Consider the following 18,584-nt stretch of genomic DNA (forward strand, 5'->3'; position numbering starts at 1 on the left):
TCTGCCCAGACTGCACATTCTTTTTGTGATTAACAGACCTCCCGACACCCAGGATGAATACTTTCCTCAATACTGTCTCTGTAGTGACCATAGTTCCTCTTTGTGTCTAATAGACCTCCCGACACCCAGGGTCAATCCTTTCCTCCGTACTGTCTCTGCAGGCATTTTATATTCTTGTTGTGACTAACAGACCTCCAGACACCCAGGATCAATCCTTTCCTCAGTACTGTCTTTGCAGAGACGGCTAGTTCTCTTTGTATCTAATAGAGCTCCAGACACCCAGGGTCAATCCTTTCCTCAGTACTGTTTCTGCAGAGACAACACATTCTCTTTGTGACTAATAGACCTCCCGACACCCAGGATCAAACCTTTCATCAGTACTGTCTCTGTAGTGACCACAATTTCTCTTTGTGTCTAATAGACCTCCCGACACCCAGAATCAATCCTTTCCTCCGTACTGTCTCTGCAGGCATTTTATATTCTTGGTGTGACTAATAGACCTCCCGACACCCAGAATCAATCCTTTCCTCAGTACTGTCTCTGCAGAGACGGCTCGTTCTCTTTGTGATTAATCGACCTCCAGACACCCAGGGTCAATGCTTTCCTCAGTACTGTCTCTGTAGAGACCATAGTTTCTCTTTGTGATTAATAGCCCTCCAGACACCCAGGATCAATCCTTTCTCGAGTACTGTCTCCGCAGAGACGGCATGTTCTCTTTGTGACTAACAGACCTCCAGACACCCAGGATCAATCCTTTCCTCTGTAATGTCTCTGCAGAGACCATAGTTTCTCTTTCTGATTAATAGACCTCCCGACACCCAGGATCAATCCTTTCCTCAGTACTGTCTCTGCAGAGACGGCTCGTTCTCTTTGTGACTAATTGACCTCCCGACACCCAGGGTCAACCTTTCCTCAGTACTGTCTCTGCAGAGACGGCTCATTCTCTTTGTGACTAGTAGACCTCCCGACACCCAGGATCAATGCTTTCCTCAGTACTGTCTCTGCAGAGACCATAGTTTCTCTTTCTGATTAATAGACCTCCCGACACCCAGGATCAATCCTTTCCTCAGTACTGTCTCTGCAGAGATGGCTCGTTCTCTTAGTGAGTAATAGACCTCCAGACACCCAGGATCAATCCTTTCCTCAGTGCTGTCTCCGCAGAGACGGCTCGTTCTCTTTGTGACTAATAGACCTCCAGACACCCAGTGTCAATCCTTTCCACAGTACTGTCTCTGCACAGACTGCACGTTCTCTTTGTGACTAATAGACCTCCCGACACCCAGGATCAAACCTTTCCTCAGTACTGTCTCTGTAGTGACCATAGTTTCTCTTTGTGTCTAACAGACCTCCAGACAACCAGGATCAATCCTTTCCTCAGTACTGTCTCTGCAGGCATTTTATATTCTTGCTGTGACTAATAGACCTCCAGACACCCAGGATCAATCCTTTCCTCAGTACTGTCTCTGCAGAGACGGCTCGTTCTCTTTGTGACTAATAGACCTCCAGACACCCAGGATCAATGCTTTCCTCAGTACTGTCTCTGCAGAGACAGCTCGTTCTCTTTGTGATTAATAGACCTCCATACACCCAAGATCAATGCTTTCCTCAGTACTGTCTCTGCCCAGACTGCACATTCTTTTTGTGATTAACAGACCTCCCGACACCCAGGATGAATACTTTCCTCAATACTGTCTCTATAGTGACCATAGTTCCTCTTTGTGTCTAATAGACCTCCCGACACCCAGGGTCAATCCTTTCCTCCGTACTGTCTCTGCAGGCATTTTATATTCTTGTTGTGACTAACAGACCTCCAGACACCCAGGATCAATCCTTTCCTCAGTACTGTCTTTGCAGAGACGGCTAGTTCTCTTTGTATCTAATAGAGCTCCAGACACCCAGGGTCAATCCTTTCCTCAGTACTGTTTCTGCAGAGACAACATGTTCTCTTTGTGACTAATAGACCTCCCGACACCCAGGATCAAACCTTTCATCAGTACTGTCTCTGTAGTGACCACAATTTCTCTTTGTGTCTAATAGACCTCCCGACACCCAGAATCAATCCTTTCCTCCGTACTGTCTCTGCAGGCATTTTATATTCTTGCTGTGACTAATAGACCTCCCGACACCCAGAATCAATCCTTTCCTCAGTACTGTCTCTGCAGAGACGGCTCGTTCTCATTGTGATTAATCGACCTCCAGACACCCAGGGTCAATGCTTTCCTCAGTACTGTCTCTGTAGAGACCATAGTTTCTCTTTGTGATTAATAGCCCTCCAGACACCCAGGATCAATCCTTTCTCGAGTACTGTCTCCGCAGAGACGGCATGTTCTCTTTGTGACTAACAGACCTCCAGACACCCAGGATCAATCCTTTCCTCTGTAATGTCTCTGCAGAGACCATAGTTTCTCTTTCTGATTAATAGACCTCCCGACACCCAGGATCAATCCTTTCCTCAGTACTGTCTCTGTAGAGACGGCTCGTTCTCTTTGTGACTAATTGACCTCCCGACACCCAAGGTCAACCTTTCCTCAGTACTGTCTCTGCAGAGACGGCTCATTCTCTTTGTGACTAGTAGACCTCCCGACACCCAGGATCAATGCTTTCCTCAGTACTGTCTCTGCAGAGACCATAGTTTCTCTTTCTGATTAATAGACCTCCCGACACCCAGGATCAATCCTTTCCTCAGTACTGTCTCTACAGAGACGGCACATTCTCTTTGTGACTAATAGACCTCCAGATACCCAGGGTCAATCCTTTCCTCAGTACTGTCTCTGCCGAGACGGCATGTTCTCTTTGTGACTAATAGGTCTCCAGACACCCAGTATGAATACTTTCCTCAGTACTGTCTCTGTAGTGACCATAGTTTCTCTTTGTGTCTAATAGACCTCCAGACACCCAGGGTCAATCCTTTCCTCAGTACTGTCTCTGCAGAGACGGCACGTTCTCTTTGTGACCAATAGACCTCCCGACACCCAGAATCAAACCTTTCCTCAGTACTGTTTCTGCAGAGACAGCTTGTTCTCTTTGTGTCTAATAGACCTCCCGACACCCAGAATCAATCCTTTCCTCAGTACTGTCTCTGCAGAGACGGCTAGTTCTCTTTGTGTCTAATAGTCCTCCCGACACCCAGGGTCAATCCTTTCCTCAGTACTGTCTCTGCAGAGACGGCATGTTCTCTTTGTGACTAACAGACCTCCAGACACCCAGGATGAATCCTTTCCTCTGTACTGTCTCTGCAGAGACCATAGTTTCTCTTTCTGATTAATAGACCTCCCGACACCCAGGATCAATCCTTTCCTCAGTACTGTCTCTGCAGAGATGGCTCGTTCTCTTAGTGAGTAATAGACCTCCAGACACCCAGGATCAATCCTTTCCTCAGTGCTGTCTCCGCAGAGACGGCTCGTTCTCTTTGTGACTAATAGACCTCCAGACACCCAGTGTCAATCCTTTCCTCAGTACTGTCTCTGCACAGACTGCACGTTCTCTTTGTGACTAATAGACCTCCCGACACCCAGGATCAAACCTTTCCTCAGTACTGTCTCTGTAGTGACCATAGTTTCTCTTTGTGTCTAACAGACCTCCAGACAACCAGGATCAATCCTTTCCTCAGTACTGTCTCTGCAGGCATTTTATATTCTTGCTGTGACTAATAGACCTCCAGACACCCAGGATCAATCCTTTCCTCAGTACTGTCTCTGCAGAGACGGCTCGTTCTCTTTGTGACTAATAGACCTCCAGACACCCAGGATCAATGCTTTCCTCAGTACTGTCTCTGCAGAGACAGCTCGTTCTCTTTGTGGTTAATAGACCTCCCGACACCCAGGATCAATCCTTTCCTCAGTACTGTCTCTGCAGAGACGGCTCGTTCTCTTTGTGACTAATAGACCTCCATACACCCAGGATCAATGCTTTCCTCAGTACTGTCTCTGCCCAGACTGCACATTCTTTTTGTGATTAACAGACCTCCCGACACCCAGGATGAATACATTCCTCAATACTGTCTCTGTAGTGACCATAGTTCCTCTTTGTGTCTAATAGACCTCCCGACACCCAGGGTCAATCCTTTCCTCCGTACTGTCTCTGCAGGCATTTTATATTCTTGTTGTGACTAACAGACCTCCAGACACCCAGGATCAATCCTTTCCTCAGTACTGTCTTTGCAGAGACGGCTAGTTCTCTTTGTATCTAATAGAGCTCCAGACACCCAGGGTCAATCCTTTCCTCAGTACTGTTTCTGCAGAGACAACACATTCTCTTTGTGACTAATAGACCTCCCGACACCCAGGATCAAACCTTTCATCAGTACTGTCTCTGTAGTGACCACAATTTCTCTTTGTGTCTAATAGACCTCCCGACACCCAGAATCAATCCTTTCCTCCGTACTGTCTCTGCAGGCATTTTATATTCTTGGTGTGACTAATAGACCTCCCGACACCCAGAATCAATCCTTTCCTCAGTACTGTCTCTGCAGAGACGGCTCGTTCTCTTTGTGATTAATCGACCTCCAGACACCCAGGGTCAATGCTTTCCTCAGTACTGTCTCTGTAGAGACCATAGTTTCTCTTTGTGATTAATAGCCCTCCAGACACCCAGGATCAATCCTTTCTCGAGTACTGTCTCCGCAGAGACGGCATGTTCTCTTTGTGACTAACAGACCTCCAGACACCCAGGATCAATCCTTTCCTCTGTAATGTCTCTGCAGAGACCATAGTTTCTCTTTCTGATTAATAGACCACCCGACACCCAGGATCAATCCTTTCCTCAGTACTGTCTCTGCAGAGACGGCTCGTTCTCTTTGTGACTAATTGACCTCCCGACACCCAGGGTCAACCTTTCCTCAGTACTGTCTCTGCAGAGACGGCTCATTCTCTTTGTGACTAGTAGACCTCCCGACACCCAGGATCAATGCTTTCCTCAGTACTGTCTCTGCAGAGACCATAGTTTCTCTTTCTGATTAATAGACCTCCCGACACCCAGGATCAATCCTTTCCTCAGTACTGTCTCTACAGAGACGGCACATTCTCTTTGTGACTAATAGACCTCCAGATACCCAGGGTCAATCCTTTCCTCAGTACTGTCTCTGCCGAGACGGCATGTTCTCTTTGTGACTAATAGGTCTCCAGACACCCAGTATGAATACTTTCCTCAGTACTGTCTCTGTAGTGACCATAGTTTCTCTTTGTGTCTAATAGACCTCCAGACACCCAGGGTGAATCCTTTCCTCACAACTGTCTCTGCAGAGACGGCAGGTTCTCTTTGTGACTAATAGACCTCCCGACACCCAGAATCAAACCTTTCCTCAGTACTGTTTCTGCAGAGACAGCTTGTTCTCTTTGTGTCTAATAGACCTCCCGACACCCAGAATCAATCCTTTCCTCAGTACTGTCTCTGCAGAGACGGCTAGTTCTCTTTGTGTCTAATAGTCCTCCCGACACCCAGGGTCAATCCTTTCCTCAGTACTGTCTCTGCAGAGACGGCATGTTCTCTTTGTGACTAACAGACCTCCAGACACCCAGGATGAATCGTTTCCTCTGTACTGTCTCTGCAGAGACCATAGTTTCTCTTTCTGATTAATAGACCTCCCGACACCCAGGATCAATCCTTTCCTCAGTACTGTCTCCGCAGAGACGGCACATTCTCTTTGTGACTAATAGACCTCCAGATACCCAGGGTCAATCCTTTCCTCAGTGCTGTCTCCGCAGAGACGGCTCGTTCTCTTTGTGACTAATAGACCTCCAGACACCCAGTATGAATACTTTCCTCAGTACTGTCTCTGTAGTGACCATAGTTTCTCTTTGTGTCTAATAGACCTCCAGACACCCAGGGTCAATCCTTTCCTCAGTACTGTCTCTGCAGAGACGGCACGTTCTCTTTGTGACTAATAGACCTCCCGACACCCAGAATCAAACCTTTCCTCAGTACTGTTTCTGCAGAGACAGCTTGTTCTCTTTGTGTCTAATAGACCTCCCGACACCCAGAATCAATCCTTTCCTCAGTACTGTCTCTGCAGAGACGGCTAGTTCTCTTTGTGTCTAATAGTCCTCCCGACACCCAGGGTCAATCCTTTCCTCAGTACTGTCTCTGCAGAGACGGCATGTTCTCTTTGTGACTAACAGACCTCCAGACACCCAGGATGAATCCTTTCCTCTGTACTGTCTCTGCAGAGACCATAGTTTCTCTTTCTGATTAATAGACCTCCCGACACCCAGGATCAATCCTTTCCTCAGTACTGTCTCTGCAGAGATGGCTCGTTCTCTTAGTGAGTAATAGACCTCCAGACACCCAGGATCAATCCTTTCCTCAGTGCTGTCTCCGCAGAGACGGCTCGTTCTCTTTGTGACTAATAGACCTCCAGACACCCAGTGTCAATCCTTTCCTCAGTACTGTCTCTGCACAGACTGCACGTTCTCTTTGTGACTAATAGACCTCCCGACAGCCAGGATCAAACCTTTCCTCAGTACTGTCTCTGTAGTGACCATAGTTTCTCTTTGTGTCTAACAGACCTCCAGACAACCAGGATCAATCCTTTCCTCAGTACTGTCTCTGCAGGCATTTTATATTCTTGCTGTGACTAATAGACCTCCAGACACCCAGGAACAATCCTTTCCTCAGTACTGTCTCTGCAGAGACGGCTCGTTCTCTTTGTGACTAATAGACCTCCAGACACCCAGGATCAATGCTTTCCTCAGTACTGTCTCTGCAGAGAGAGCTCGTTCTCTTTGTGGTTAATAGACCTCCATACACCCAAGATCAATGCTTTCCTCAGTACTGTCTCTGCCCAGACTGCACATTCTTTTTGTGATTAACAGACCTCCCGACACCCAGGATGAATACTTTCCTCAGTACTGTCTCTGTAGTGACCATAGTTCCTCTTTGTGTCTAATAGACCTCCCGACACCCAGGGTCAATCCTTTCCTCCGTACTGTCTCTGCAGGCATTTTATATTCTTGTTGTGACTAACAGACCTCCAGACACCCAGGATCAATCCTTTCCTCAGTACTGTCTTTGCAGAGACGGCTAGTTCTCTTTGTATCTAATAGAGCTCCAGACACCCAGGGTCAATCCTTTCCTCAGTACTGTTTCTGCAGAGACAACACGTTCTCTTTGTGACTAATAGACCTCCCGACACCCAGGATCAAACCTTTCATCAGTACTGTCTCTGTAGTGACCACAATTTCTCTTTGTGTCTAATAGACCTCCCGACACCCAGAATCAATCCTTTCCTCCGTACTGTCTCTGCAGGCATTTTATATTCTTGGTGTGACTAATAGACCTCCCGACACCCAGAATCAATCCTTTCCTCAGTACTGTCTCTGCAGAGACGGCTCGTTCTCTTTGTGATTAATCGACCTCCAGACACCCAGGGTCAATGCTTTCCTCAGTACTGTCTCTGTAGAGACCATAGTTTCTCTTTGTGATTAATAGCCCTCCAGACACCCAGGATCAATCCTTTCTCGAGTACTGTCTCCGCAGAGACGGCATGTTCTCTTTGTGACTAACAGACCTCCAGACACCCAGGATCAATCCTTTCCTCTGTAATGTCTCTGCAGAGACCATAGTTTCTCTTTCTGATTAATAGACCTCCCGACACCCAGGATCAATCCTTTCCTCAGTACTGTCTCTGCAGAGACGGCTCGTTCTCTTTGTGACTAATTGACCTCCCGACACCCAGGGTCAACCTTTCCTCAGTACTGTCTCTGCAGAGACGGCTCATTCTCTTTGTGACTAGTAGACCTCCCGACACCCAGGATCAATGCTTTCCTCAGTACTGTCTCTGCAGAGACCATAGTTTCTCTTTCTGATTAATAGACCTCCCGACACCCAGGATCAATCCTTTCCTCAGTACTGTCTCTACAGAGACGGCACAGTCTCTTTGTGACTAATAGACCTCCAGATACCCAGGGTCAATCCTTTCCTCAGTACTGTCTCTGCCGAGACGGCATGTTCTCTTTGTGACTAATAGGTCTCCAGACACCCAGTATGAATACCTTCCTCAGTACTGTCTCTGTAGTGACCATAGTTTCTCTTTGTGTCTAATAGACCTCCAGACACCCAGGGTGAATCCTTTCCTCAGTACTGTCTCTGCAGAGACGGCAGGTTCTCTTTGTGACTAATAGACCTCCCGACACCCAGAATCAAACCTTTCCTCAGTACTGTTTCTGCAGAGACAGCTTGTTCTCTTTGTGTCTAATAGACCTCCCGACACCCAGAATCAATCCTTTCCTCAGTACTGTCTCTGCAGAGACGGCTAGTTCTCTTTGTGTCTAATAGTCCTCCCGACACCCAGGGTCAATCCTTTCCTCAGTACTGTCTCTGCAGAGACGGCATGTTCTCTTTGTGACTAACAGACCTCCAGACACCCAGGATGAATCCTTTCCTCTGTACTGTCTCTGCAGAGACCATAGTTTCTCTTTCTGATTAATAGACCTCCCGACACCCAGGATCAATCCTTTCCTCAGTACTGTCTCTGCAGAGATGGCTCGTTCTCTTAGTGAGTAATAGACCTCCAGACACCCAGTGTCAATCCTTTCCTCAGTACTGTCTCTGCACAGACTGCACGTTCTCTTTGTGACTAATAGACCTCCCGACACCCAGGATCAAACCTTTCCTCAGTACTGTCTCTGTAGTGACCATAGTTTCTCTTTGTGTCTAACAGACCTCCAGACAACCAGGATCAATCCTTTCCTCAGTACTGTCTCTGCAGGCATTTTATATTCTTGCTGTGACTAATAGACCTCCAGACACCCAGGATCAATGCTTTCCTCAGTACTGTCTCTGCCCAGACTGCACATTCTTTTTGTGATTAACAGACCTCCCGACACCCAGGATGAATACTTTCCTCAATACTGTCTCTGTAGTGACCATAGTTCCTCTTTGTGTCTAATAGACCTCCCGACACCCAGGGTCAATCCTTTCCTCCGTACTGTCTCTGCAGGCATTTTATATTCTTGTTGTGACTAACAGACCTCCAGACACCCAGGATCAATCCTTTCCTCAGTACTGTCTTTGCAGAGACGGCTAGTTCTCTTTGTATCTAATAGAGCTCCAGACACCCAGGGTCAATCCTTTCCTCAGTACTGTCTCTGCAGAGACAACACGTTCTCTTTGTGACTAATAGACCTCCCGACACCCAGGATCAAACCTTTCATCAGTACTGTCTCTGTAGTGACCACAATTTCTCTTTGTGTCTAATAGACCTCCCGACACCCAGAATCAATCCTTTCCTCCGTACTGTCTCTGCAGGCATTTTATATTCTTGCTGTGACTAATAGACCTCCCGACACCCAGAATCAATCCTTTCCTCAGTACTGTCTCTGCAGAGACGGCTCGTTCTCTTTGTGATTAATCGACCTCCAGACACCCAGGGTCAGTGCTTTCCTCAGTACTGTCTCTGTAGAGACCATAGTTTCTCTTTGTGATTAATAGCCCTCCAGACACCCAGGATCAATCCTTTCTCGAGTACTGTCTCCGCAGAGACGGCATGTTCTCTTTGTGACTAACAGACCTCCAGACAACCAGGATCAATCCTTTCCTCTGTAATGTCTCTGCAGAGACCATAGTTTCTCTTTCTGATTAATAGACCTCCCGACACCCAGGATCAATCCTTTCCTCAGTACTGTCTCTGCAGAGACGGCTCGTTCTCTTTGTGACTAATTGACCTCCCGACACCCAGGGTCAACCTTTCCTCAGTACTGTCTCTGCAGAGACGGCATGTTCTTGTTGTGACTAACAGACCTCCAGACACCCAGGATCAATCCTTTCCTCAGTACTGTCTCTGCAGAGATGGCTCGTTCTCTTAGTGAGTAATAGACCTCCAGACACCCAGGATCAATCCTTTCCTCAGTGCTGTCTCCGCAGAGACGGCTCGTTCTCTTTGTGACTAATAGACCTCCAGACACCCAGTGTCAATCCTTTCCTCAGTACTGTCTCTGCACAGACTGCACGTTCTCTTTGTGACTAATAGACCTCCCGACACCCAGGATCAAACCTTTCCTCAGTACTGTCTCTGTAGTGACCATAGTTTCTCTTTGTGTCTAATAGACCTCCTGACACCCAGGGTCAATCCTTTCCTCAGTACTGTCTCTGCAGAGACGGCACATTCTCTTTGTGACTAATAGACCTCCAGATGCCCAGGGTCAATCCTTTCCTCAGTACTGTCTCTGCCGAGACTGCATGTTCTCTTTGTGACTAATAGGTCTCCAGACACCCAGTATGAATACTTTCCTCAGTACTGTCTCTGTAGTGACCATAGTTTCTCTTTGTGTCTAATAGACCTCCAGACACCCAGGGTCAATCCTTTCCTCAGTACTGTCTCTGCAGAGACGGCTCATTCTCTTTGTGACTAGTAGACCTCCCGACACCAAGGGTCAATCCTTTCCTCCGTACTGTCTCTGCAGGCATTTTATATTCTTGCTGTGACGAATAGACCTCCCGACACCCAGGGTCAATGCTTTCCTCCGTACTGTCTCTGCAGAGACCATAGTTTCTCTTTGTGATTAATAGACCTCCCGACACCCAGGGTCAATGCTTTCCTCAGTACTGTCTCTGTAGAGACCATAGTTTCTCTTTGTGATTAATAGCCCTCCCGACACCCAGGATCAATCCTTTCCTCAGTACTGTCTCCACAGAGACGGCATGTTCTCTTTGTGACTAACAGACCTCCAGACACCCAGGATGAATCCTTTCCTCTGTACTGTCTCTGCAGAGACCATAGTTTCGCTTTCTGATTAATAGACCTCCCGACACCCAGGATCAATCCTTTCCTCAGTACTGTCTCTGCAGAGATGGCTCGTTCTCTTAGTGAGTAATAGACCTCCAGACACCCAGGATCAATCCTTTCCTCAGTACTGTCTCCGCAGAGACGGCTCGTTCTCTTTGTGACTAATAGACCTCCAGACACCCAGTGTCAATCCTTTCCTCAGTACTGTCTCTGCACAGACTGCACGTTCTCTTTGTGACTAATATTCCTCCCGACACCCAGGATCAAACCTTTCCTCAGTACTGTCTCTGTAGTGACCATAGTTTCTCTTTGTGTCTAATAGACCTCCAGACAAGCAGGATCAATCCTTTCCTCAGTACTGTCTCCGCAGAGACGGCTCGTTCTCTTTGTGACTAATAGACCTCCAGACACCCAGGGTCAATCCTTTCCTCAGTACTGTCTCTGCACAGACTGCACGTTCTCTTTGTGATTAATAGACCTCCAGACACCCAGGGTCAATCCTTTCCTCAGTACTGTCTCTGCCGAGACTGCATGTTGTCTTTGTGACTAATAGGTCTCCAGACACCCAGTATGAATACTTTCCTCAGTACTGTCTCTGTAGTGACCATAGTTTCTCTTTGTGACTAATAGACCTCCAGACACCCAGGATCAATCCTTTCCTCAGTACTGTCTCTGCAGAGACGGCTCATTCTCTTTGTATCTAACAGAGCTCCAGACACCCAGGGTCAATCCTTTCCTCAGTACTGTCTCTGCAGAGACAACACGTTCTCTTTGTGACTAATAGACCTCCCGACACCCAGGATCAAACCTTTCCTCAGTACTGTCTCTGTAGTGACCACAGTTTCTCTTTGTGTCTAATAGACGTCCAGACACCCAGGATCAATCCTTTCCTCAGTACTGTCACTGCCGAGATGGCTCGTTCTCTTTGTGACTAATAGACCTCCCGACACCCAGAATCAATCCTTTCCTCAGTACTGTGTCTGCAGAGACGGCTCGTTCTCTTTGTGTCTAATAGACCTCCAGACACCCAGGATCAATCCTTTCCTCAGTACTGTCTCTGTAGTGACCATAGTTTCTCTTTGTGTCTAATAGACCTCCCGACACCCAGGGTCAATCCTTTCCTCCGTACTGTCTCTGCAGGCATTTTATATTCTTGCTGTGACTAATAGACCTCCAGACACCCAGGATCAATCATTTCTTCAGTACTGTCTCTGCAGAGATGGCTCGTTCTCTTTGTGTCTAATAGACCTCCTGACACCCAGGGTCAATCCTTTCCTCAGTACTGTCTCTGCAGAGACGGCTCGTTCTCTTTGTGACTAATAGACCTCCAGACACCCAGGATCAATGCTTACCTCAGTACTGTCTCTGCAGAGACGGCTCGTTCTCTTTGTGACTAATAGACCTCCCGACACCCAAGATCAATCCTTTCCTCAGTACTGTCTCTGCCGAGACGGCATGTTCTCTTTGTGACTAATAGGTCTCCAGACACCCAGTATGAATACTTTCCTCAGTACTGTCTCTGTAGTGACCATAGTTTCTCTTTGTGTCTAATAGACCTCCAGACACCCAGGGTCAATCCTTTCCTCCGTACGGTCTCTGCAGAGACGGCTCGTTCTCTTTGTGACTAGTAGACCTCCCGACACCCAGGGTCAATCCTTTCCTCCGTACTGTCTCTGCAGGCATTTTATATTCTTGCTGTGTCTAATAGACCTCCAGACACCCAGGGTCAATCCTTTCCTCAGTACTGTCTCTGCAGAGACAGCTCATTCTCTTTGTGACTAGTAGACCTCCCGACACCCAGGATCAATCCTTTCCTCAGTACTGTCTCTGTAGTGACCGTAGTTTCTCTTTGTGTCCAATAGACCTCCAGACACCCAGGATCAATCCTTTCCTCAGTACTGTCTCTGCAGAGACGGCTCATTCTCTTTGTGTCTAATAGACCTCCTGACACCCAGGGTCAATCCTTTCCTCAGTACGGTCTCTGCAGAGACGGCACATTCTCTTTGTGACTAATAGACCTCCAGATACCCAGGGTCAATCCTTTCCTCAGTACTGTCTCTGCCGAGACTGCATGTTCTCTTTGTGACTAATAGGTCTCCAGACACCCAGTATGAATACTTTCCTCAGTACTGTCTCTGTAGTGACCATAGTTTCTCTTTGTGTCTAATAGACCTCCAGACACCCAGGGTCAATCCTTTCCTCAGTACTGTCTCTGCAGAGACGGCTCATTCTCTTTGTGACTAGTAGACCTCCCGACACCAAGGGTCAATCCTTTCCTCCGTACTGTCTCTGCAGGCATTTTATATTCTTGCTGTGACGAATAGACCTCCCGACACCCAGGGTCAATGCTTTCCTCAGTACTGTCTCTGCAGAGACCATAGTTTCTCTTTGTGATTAATAGCCCTCCCGACACCCAGTATCAATCCTTTCCTCAGTACTGTCTCCACAGAGACGGCATGTTCTCTTTGTGACTAACAGACCTCCAGACACCCAGGATGAATCCTTTCCTCTGTACTGTCTCTGCAGAGACCATAGTTTCGCTTTCTGATTAATAGACCTCCCGACACCCAGGATCAATCCTTTCCTCAGTACTGTCTCTGCAGAGATGGCTCGTTCTCTTAGTGAGTAATAGACCTCCAGACACCCAGGATCAATCCTTTCCTCAGTACTGTCTCCGCAGAGACGGCTCGCTCTCTTTGTGACTAAAAGACCTCCAGACACCCAGTGTCAATCCTTTCCTCAGTACTGTCTCTGCACAGACTGCACGTTCTCTTTGTGACTAATATTCCTCCCGACACCCAGGATCAAACCTTTCCTCAGTACTGTCTCTGTAGTGACCATAGTTTCTCTTTGTGTCTAATAGACCTCCAGACAACCAGGATCAATCCCTTCCTCAGTACTGTCTCCGCAGAGACGGCTCGTTCTGTTTGTGACTAATAGACCTCCAGACACCCAGGGTCAATCCTTTCCTCAGTACTGTCTCTGTAGTGACCATAGTTTCTCTTTGTGTCTAATAGACCTCCAGACACCCAGGGTCAATCCTTTCCTCCGTACTGTCTCTGCAGAGACGGCTCGTTCTCTTTGTGACTAGTAGACCTCCCGACACCCAGGGTCAATCCTTTCCTCCGTACTGTCTCTGCAGGCATTTTATATTCTTGCTGTGACTAATAGACCTCCAGACACCCAGGGTCAATCCTTTCCTCAGTACTGTCTCTGCAGAGACAGCTCATTCTCTTTGTGACTAGTAGACCTCCCGACACCCAGGATCAATCCTTTCCTCAGTACTGTCTCTGTAGTGACCGTAGTTTCTCTTTGTGTCCAACAGACCTCCAGACACCCAGGATCAATCCTTTCCTCAGTACTGTCTCTGCAGAGACGGCTCATTCTCTTTGTGTCTAATAGACCTCCTGACACCCAGGGTCAATCCTTTCCTCAGTACTGTCTCTGCAGAGACGGCACATTCTCTTTGTGACTAATAGACCTCCAGATACCCAGGGTCAATCCTTTCCTCAGTACTGTCTCTGCCGAGACTGCATGTTCTCTTTGTGACTAATAGGTCTCCAGACACCCAGTATGAATACTTTCCTCAGTACTGTCTCTGTAGTGACCATAGTTTCTCTTTGTGTCTAATAGACCTCCAGACACCCAGGGTCAATCCTTTCCTCAGTACTGTCTCTGCAGAGACGGCTCATTCTCTTTGTGACTAGTAGACCTCCCGACACCAAGGGTCAATCCTTTCCTCCGTACTGTCTCTGCAGGCATTTTATATTCTTGCTGTGACGAATAGACCTCCCGACACCCAGGGTCAATGCTTTCCTCAGTACTGTCTCTGCAGAGACCATAGTTTCTCTTTGTGATTAATAGACCTCCCGACACCCAGGGTCAATGCTTTCCTCAGTACTGTCTCTGTAGAGACCATAGTTTCTCTTTGTGATTAATAGCCCTCCCGACACCCAGGATCAATCCTTTCCTCAGTACTGTCTCCACAGAGACGGCATGTTCTCTTTGTGACTAACAAACCTCCAGACACCCAGGATGAATCCTTTCCTCTGTACTGTCTCTGCAGAGACCATAGTTTCGCTTTCTGATTAATAGACCTCCCGACACCCAGGATCAATCCTTTCCTCAGTACTGTCTCTGCAGAGATGGCTCGTTCTCTTAGTGAGTAATAGACCTCCAGACACCCAGGATCAATCCTTTCCTCAGTACTGTCTCCGCAGAGACGGCTCGTTCTCTTTGTGACTAATAGACCTCCAGACACCCAGTGTCAATCCTTTCCTCAGTACTGTCTCTGCACAGACTGCACGTTCTCTTTGTGACTAATATTCCTCCCGACACCCAGGATCAAACCTTTCCTCAGTACTGTCTCTGTAGTGACCATAGTTTCTCTTTGTGTCTAATAGACCTCCAGACAACCAGGATCAATCCTTTCCTCCGTACTGTCTCTGCAGAGACGGCTCGTTCTCTTTGTGACTAGTAGACCTCCCGACACCCAGGGTCAATCCTTTCCTCCGTACTGTCTCTGCAGGCATTTTATATTCTTGCTGTGTCTAATAGACCTCCAGACACCCAGGGTCAATCCTTTCCTCAGTACTGTCTCTGCAGAGACAGCTCATTCTCTTTGTGACTAGTAGACCTCCCGACACCCAGGATCAATCCTTTCCTCAGTACTGTCTCTGTAGTGACCGTAGTTTCTCTTTGTGTCCAACAGACCTCCAGACACCCAGGATCAATCCTTTCCTCAGTACTGTCTTTGCAGAGACGGCTCATTCTCTTTGTGTCTAATAGACCTCCAGATACCCAGGGTCAATCCTTTCCTCAGTACTGTCTCTGCCGAGACTGCATGTTCTCTTTGTGACTAATAGGTCTCCAGACACCCAGTATGAATACTTTCCTCAGTACTGTCTCTGTAGTGACCATAGTTTCTCTTTGTGTCTAATAGACCTCCAGACACCCAGGGTCAATCCTTTCCTCAGTACTGTCTCTGCAGAGACGGCTCATTCTCTTTGTGACTAGTAGACCTCCCGACACCAAGGGTCAATCCTTTCCTCCGTACTGTCTCTGCAGGCATTTTATATTCTTGCTGTGACGAATAGACCTCCCGACACCCAGGGTCAATGCTTTCCTCAGTACTGTCTCTGTAGAGACCATAGTTTCTCTTTGTGATTAATAGCCCTCCCGACACCCAGGATCAATCCTTTCCTCAGTACTGGCTCCACAGAGACGGCATGTTCTCTTTGTGACTAACAGACCTCCAGACACCCAGGATGAATCCTTTCCTCTGTACTGTCTCTGCAGAGACCATAGTTTCGCTTTCTGATTAATAGACCTCCCGACACCCAGGATCAATCCTTTCCTCAGTACTGTCTCTGCAGAGATGGCTCGTTCTCTTAGTGAGTAATAGACCTCCAGACACCCAGGATCAATCCTTTCCTCAGTACTGTCTCTGCACAGACTGCACGTTCTCTTTGTGACTAATATTCCTCCCGACACCCAGGATCAAACCTTTCCTCAGTACTGTCTCTGTAGTGACCATAGTTTCTCTTTGTGTCTAATAGACCTCCAGACAACCAGGATCAATCCTTTCCTCCGTACTGTCTCTGCAGAGACGGCTCGTTCTCTTTGTGACTAGTAGACCTCCCGACACCCAGGGTCAATCCTTTCCTCCGTACTGTCTCTGCAGGCATTTTATATTCTTGCTGTGTCTAATAGACCTCCAGACACCCAGGGTCAATCCTTTCCTCAGTACTGTCTCTGCAGAGACAGCTCATTCTCTTTGTGACTAGTAGACCTCCCGACACCCAGGATCAATCCTTTCCTCAGTACTGTCTCTGTAGTGACCGTAGTTTCTCTTTGTGTCCAACAGACCTCCAGACACCCAGGATCAATCCTTTCCTCAGTACTGTCTTTGCAGAGACGGCTCATTCTCTTTGTGTCTAATAGACCTCCAGATACCCAGGGTCAATCCTTTCCTCAGTACTGTCTCTGCCGAGACTGCATGTTCTCTTTGTGACTAATAGGTCTCCAGACACCCAGTATGAATACTTTCCTCAGTACTGTCTCTGTAGTGACCATAGTTTCTCTTTGTGTCTAATAGACCTCCAGACACCCAGGGTCAATCCTTTCCTCAGTACTGTCTCTGCAGAGACGGCTCATTCTCTTTGTGACTAGTAGACCTCCCGACACCAAGGGTCAATCCTTTCCTCCGTACTGTCTCTGCAGGCATTTTATATTCTTGCTGTGACGAATAGACCTCCCGACACCCAGGGTCAATGCTTTCCTCAGTACTGTCTCTGTAGAGACCATAGTTTCTCTTTGTGATTAATAGCCCTCCCGACACCCAGGATCAATCCTTTCCTCAGTACTGGCTCCACAGAGACGGCATGTTCTCTTTGTGACTAACAGACCTCCAGACACCCAGGATGAATCCTTTCCTCTGTACTGTCTCTGCAGAGACCATAGTTTCGCTTTCTGATTAATAGACCTCCCGACACCCAGGATCAATCCTTTCCTCAGTACTGTCTCTGCAGAGATGGCTCGTTCTCTTAGTGAGTAATAGACCTCCAGACACCCAGGATCAATCCTTTCCTCAGTACTGTCTCCGCAGAGACGGCTCGTTCTCTTTGTGACTAATAGACCTCCAGACACCCAGTGTCAATCCTTTCCTCAGTACTGTCTCTGCACAGACTGCACGTTCTCTTTGTGACTAATATTCCTCCCGACACCCAGGATCAAACCTTTCCTCAGTACTGTCTCTGTAGTGACCATAGTTTCTCTTTGTGTCTAATAGACCTCCAGACAACCAGGATCAATCCTTTCCTCTGTACTGTCTCCGCAGAGACGGCTCGTTCTCTTTGTGACTAATAGACCTCCAGACACCCAGGGTCAATCCTTTCCTCAGTACTGTCTCTGCACAGACTGCACGTTCTCTTTGTGATTAATAGACCTCCAGACACCCAGGGTCAATCCTTTCCTCAGTACTGTCTCTGCAGAGACGGCTCGTTCTCTTTGTGTCTAATAGACCTCCCGACACCCAGGGTCAATCCTTTCCTCCGTACTGTCTCTGCAGGCATTTTATATTCTTGCTGTGACTAATAGACCTCCAGACACCCAGGATCAATCCTTTCCTCAGTACTGTCTCTGCAGGGACGGCTCATTCTCTTTGTATCTAATAGAGCTCCAGACACCCAGGGTCAATCCTTTCCTCAGAACTGTCTCTGCAGAGACAGCTCATTCTCTTTGTGACTAGTAGACCTCCCGACACCCAGGATCAATCCTTTCCTCAGTACTGTCTCTGTAGTGACCGTAGTTTCTCTTTGTGTCCAATAGACCTCCAGACACCCAGGATCAATCCTTTCCTCAGTACTGCCTCTGCAGAGACGGCTCATTCTCTTTGTGTCTAATAGACCTCCTGACACCCAGGGACAATCCTTTCCTCAGTACTGTCTCTGCAGAGACGGCACATTCTCTTTGTGACTAATAGACCTCCAGATACCCAGGGTCAATCCTTTCCTCTGTACTGTCTCTGCCGAGACTGCATGTTCTCTTTGTGACTAATAGGTCTCCAGACACCCAGTATGAATACTTTCCTCAGTACTGTCTCTGTAGTGACCATAGTTTCTCTTTGTGTCTAATAGACCTCCAGACACCCAGGGTCAATCCTTTCCTCAGTACTGTCTCTGCAGAGACGGCTCATTCTCTTTGTGACTAGTAGACCTCCCGACACCAAGGGTCAATCCTTTCCTCCGTACTGTCTGCAGGCATTTTATATTCTTGCTGTGACGAATAGACCTCCCGACACCCAGGGTCAATCCTTTCCTCAGTACTGTCTCTGCAGAGACCATAGTTTCTCTTTGTGATTAAT

Source organism: Hypanus sabinus, chromosome 19 (genome assembly GCF_030144855.1).
Source record: "Hypanus sabinus isolate sHypSab1 chromosome 19, sHypSab1.hap1, whole genome shotgun sequence".
NCBI lineage: Eukaryota > Metazoa > Chordata > Chondrichthyes > Myliobatiformes > Dasyatidae > Hypanus > Hypanus sabinus.